The sequence below is a fragment of the Varroa jacobsoni genome, unplaced genomic scaffold (assembly GCF_002532875.2).
Source record: "Varroa jacobsoni isolate VJ856 unplaced genomic scaffold, vjacob_1.0 scaffold_666, whole genome shotgun sequence".
NCBI classification, from domain to species: Eukaryota; Metazoa; Arthropoda; class Arachnida; order Mesostigmata; family Varroidae; genus Varroa; species Varroa jacobsoni.
The window spans coordinates 14,558-19,565 of NW_019213568.1; the positions used below are offsets into that span (position 1 = coordinate 14,558).

At 40.0% G+C, this 5,008-nt stretch overlaps 1 long non-coding RNA gene across 1 annotated transcript; it reads left to right on the top strand.

Moving 5' to 3' along the window:
- Window positions 1-1,930: 1,930 nt before the first annotated feature.
- On the top strand, window positions 1,931-3,936 carry LOC147753195 (uncharacterized). Its single transcript, XR_015311925.1, has 2 exons — window positions 1,931-2,179; window positions 2,962-3,936. It is a non-coding gene; the product is annotated as an uncharacterized LOC147753195 (long non-coding RNA).
- Window positions 3,937-5,008: the final 1,072 nt, after the last annotated feature.

A 5,008-nucleotide genomic window follows, 5' to 3' on the forward strand; every position in this document is an offset into this window, starting at 1 on the left:
ATCGTCGTCGCCTCTTCAGTCCAACCAACTGCAGCAGTAGCAACTCCTTGGCCCGTGGTTCTGACAAGTCATCCGGTAAAAAAGGAAACCTTAGGTTCGTACATTGTCTACCACGCCTCGAGTAGAGATCAGTTTCGTCATGATGGACTCGAATTCGGTTACCTAGAGCATCCCGAATACGGGACAAAGGAATAAAGAACCCAAGGGGGGGACAGCAACGGACATTGGGAAACTCATCTTGTTAATCAAGAGCATGCGCGTTCACACATCATCGCCACGAGCACCAAATGTAGAGCACGTTTGATATTCCTGCCTTCAAAGAAAATGAAAACGACGCGATGCTTACGATGATACCCGTGCGTATCCTCCCATCCGCCCGAAATCCTTGAAGGTAGTACCATGCAAAGAGATATGCCGGTACGCTGTTTCTTTTCAAGAGTAGTGTTTGCACTTACATTGTGATATTAGTTATTCCCTGATGTATAGTGCAGCTCCTATCTGTTACATATGATTTAATCAACACCTGTTGTTAACAAGCCAATTAATGACTGTTTTTGTTCAAATGCTCTCCTGTTTATTTTGAAGTTTTCAATGCTCAGAATGCTAGATACTCCGTTGAACATGCAGCAAAGAATAGAACATGTCTTGTGATGCTAGCCTTCGAGTTGCGCCATGTTGCATAAAGAAGATAGATACAGCTGATACTGAGTCAGTTGTTTTTTTGCTTAATGGTAGTTAGTAAAAGCCTACTGGGAAGCTCAGTGAAAACAATGATTGATTCGCAAATCTTAGCCTAGAAAGCATTAGTAAACGAAGATTTGAAGCTAATCGGTTCATCATCCTGCATCCTAATTCAGATGAGAAAACCACAGTTTCACACTTAGGAGAACTCCTTTTCATATTAATCACCTATTACTGCTTGAAGAAGTGTCCTTTTAGTGTGGTAGCAATTTCTGCTACCCTTTTCATCGATTCTTCCCTTTTCGTTGTTTATTATCTTATCGAGTAAAAAAAAAAAAATGAAAGCCAATGAAAAAGCCAGTAAAGCAGACTTCCATATCAGTAGATAATATTTTGAGACCATGTATGTTGTATAGAGCAATGCTAACAATAAAGGCATTTATGATTGATAACGGCTGGCAACGCGTCACCTCGACGATTCTAAACGACCGAGCTCATTTAATAGCAATTGGTACAGCGAGTCTGCACATCTGTAGTGGGAAACAATGAAGATAAGAGCGTCATTGAATAAGGGCGTAGTTCGGAAAATTACAGACTAAATATTCGCAATCGTATTACTTGTCGCTGCCGCACGGCTATACGCTACCGCATAGCTATACTGTGAAGAGATAAAGCGACAGCCGACATATAAACTTGCTGGAAATTATACTTATCAAAGCACTTAGCTACTGTGTAATTTTGGTAAATTAATTATTAGTATTATTACTACTACAATTATCTACTTCGAAAGGCAAACGCAGAGAGAACTCTGAAATGATAAGTAGAGCTAATAAGTTACACGCTGCCACAACGGAATGGACGAACAGTCAGACCCTGCGCCCCGCTGTCTCAGCACTGGCAAACGTCGTCGAGAAAAAAAAACAACAAACGAACTGATGTGATATACACAAGTAAATAAATATATAAGTAAAATGAGATATAAACGGTCATACGGGCCAACACCGCATGTGCGTGCGTGTGTCTGCTCTAATAGAAACAAAAAAAAAAACCATTGCATTGTGGCTAAATCGATCGGTGTGTTATACAGTGGGTGTGTGTGTGCGCTGGCCTGTTCCCGTCCCCACTAGAAAAAGTTCAAAAACAAGCAGTAGCTACACAGCTGTAGTAGTAGTAACAGCAGGCGAGAACGACTGCTTCACTCGACAACTGCAAAAACAAAAGAAGAAAAAAACACTTGGATAAGTTTCTCTTGCCCGATTCGACGACGCCTTGCAACGACGTAGATGCTTGCATCGTTCTATATCCTAGCAATTGACTGTGCAGATGGATTCTCACCGAACGTGGGCGGGCGGGAAATTCAAAACTATCAGCGCTTCTTCGCGCTTTTGCCAACACAGCCGCTTCAGCGGAGGATTCCACGAACGTGTCGTGATCATCGACGCCGCCTTTGATTCTGTTACTCTGGTCATCATCGTATTGGGCCGCATCATTTTTAACGGTAAATAGTTCCATATCCTATGTTTCTGGTCGATACGTTGGTGATAATTTGTCACTGATTTGCTCCAATTGGTCAGCTGCTGACGCGGCGTCTTGAAATCATCGGTTCACTCTGCCGTGTCGATTCACGCCAAATATGATGTATAGCAAATGATTATTTCAAATACTTCATTACGTCAGATGGAGTAATGACCAAATGAATCATTTTGGCAAAGCCAGAATGTCCCCGAGTACCTTAGCTGTTGCCACAAAGGCTGCTTTGATGGGGTTCAGTAACTCGTTTTGCCTCAGCAGCGCAACATGTAACGGGCGGATTTGTAATTGCATCACTATACTGTATAATAGTAATAAGGGAATACGCACCTGGCAAACGGCATCGGACGAGTATAGGCTGTTTTTTTTTTAGGATAGAACGCTGATTCTGTGCTGAATTGTAAGAATAAATTCGCACATAGCCACACCTAACCTCCGCCTTCAATAAAAACCTGTGGGCTGTAAGCATTATCATATATATATATATATATATATGAGGCGAAATACTGGCCGTTTGCTCTTGGCTAGTCTTGATTTGAACAAGAGGGAATCCTAAGGTTTATTTTATTTCACGCGTAGGACACAATGTGTTGACTGAACAGCAGTTACTGATTTTGGCAGTGACCCGTGAAATGTTGTGCGTAGTAAACAGTGAGCTGCCTCTGGCAAATGTTAGTTGAAAGGACCTTACAATCGGCTTAGAATTTATAAACATTACTAAATTAACACTTTCATGTACGTTTATTTTAGGTGAGGGGCGGTATTGTTACATCTAACTGTTATCATCAAAGAAACTTCTTCCTTAAAACGCAGATCCTGAACAATCACAATCAGCCGTTCGAACGCTTTGAGCCTGAATCAACATAAACACACAACGATCACAATGCCGTTTATGCGACCACAAGATGTCTTCTTTATGTTTTTTGGACCCTTGCAGATAAGTAAGGAAAATAGGCTTTGGTAGGCCTACAATACAATATATTGGCATTATTCTTGATCTGTTCTTAATGTTAGTATCAGATCAACATTCATTTTGTTAAATGTGTTCGTATTTCGGGCGCTTGAGCGTGTGTCTTTTAACCGTTCGTCTTTATATTCTTTGTTGCTTTGCCTAACCTACATTAAAGAAGAAACAAGGATCGCTTGTTTAAGGTTAAATAGCTGACGAATCACCGGATTTTTTTTAACTTGGCCATTTTTGGTCCTCTCACAAGCAGTGATCATACAAAGAGCAAACGAGCGCAGGCCAGCGCACTGAGTCCTACTTTAAGAGTAGATGACGGCTAACATGATAAGGATGACAACAACGATGAATTTTTATTTTTTGCTTCCTCTATCGGCAAACTCTTTACACGAAATTAGACGCCAAACTGCTAGAACACATGTTTCTTTTCATATTAGATGTGGAAGCGCTACGGTTACGCGGAAAACACGCACGGTGACAGTTTGATAATGAGCAGAGTCAGCGTAATAATAAAGCTAAACAAGGAAGACTAGCATATGGTCCAATCTTTTTCAGAAATATAAACTTAACGGAGACCTTACGCAATGTTCAAACTACGTTTTTGTTTGACTTCGCACACGTTTTTTTTATCTGGAAGCTCAGCTTTGTGGTATAGTACGTCATCCATTTTTATCCACAGCTAGGAGCATCATTCATAAACAATGGGTCCTGTAATTTCGCAAGACCTAAAGGGTATTAACCGACGGGACCGTTTTATATAATACGGAAGACTGGGGCTGAAGTGGGCACTTCTTCTAATTTTCGAAAATTGCTGGGGTAACTATATGAGAGAACAACTATGCTTAAATTGTAGTGGAGCCTTAAGGCTATCTACGCTAGGACTACGGACATTTTGCTATTTAATGTTTGTTCTTACAATAGAAATACGTCAAAGCTTTGAAATGTCCACTTTGCCGACCACTGTCGGTGTTTTCGTCAATAATTTTCTACCGATATAAAAATGTAAAGAACTTTTGCAACAACCAGACCGAAATGTTGCTGGACGACAAGAGGTTTGGTTTTTATAATTAAAAAGAATTATGTTTATATTTTAGCAAATCTAGCAAATTTAATTTTCTGAAAACTGTGAAGACCTTCTAATGAGACACCTTCACTGCGTACAAACCATCATTCAAATAAGCTGTAGAAAATGAAGCTTGATGTTTTGATTTAATTTTTGTCTAGATAACGTAATTCGTGTCGATTCGTATCTTTTCGGATATACTGAACCACGAAATAAGCTGATATCTGAAGTAATACGTATTGACATAATGGAAATATCTGATGTTAACTATAACTGGATGATATGATAGTCATAGAACAACAGAGGTCTACATCTACGGACATGTCTTGGGTAAATTCAATGAGATTGACCTATGACAAATACTACTAGTAGGCCTCTTCGGAGAGTCAAATGGGTCGCTGGCCTGTCTCCATGTTGCTATAGGTCGACTTAGTCGTTATTCAATCTATAGAAGAACAACACTGAACGATATGTGTCCATTTTTAGCAAAAGGTCGACATTAAAGCTTATAACTTTTCTACAAACGAAGCTGTATGTACGTGGTTTGCATGTTAACATGTATGTCAATCAATAGAGTTCGATCCCGATCTTGATTTATTAATAAATCAATCTAAAGTACAGCCAGCTACAATTGGACGCGGTCAGCTGACGAAAAGGCTCTACGAGCAAATAAAGAAGTGAGGCAAAATAATCATTCGATTTTTTTGCTTAACTGCCAAAATGGCAAATGCTTGCCGCACTTCATTATTGAAAGCCACTAGTGGGAATGT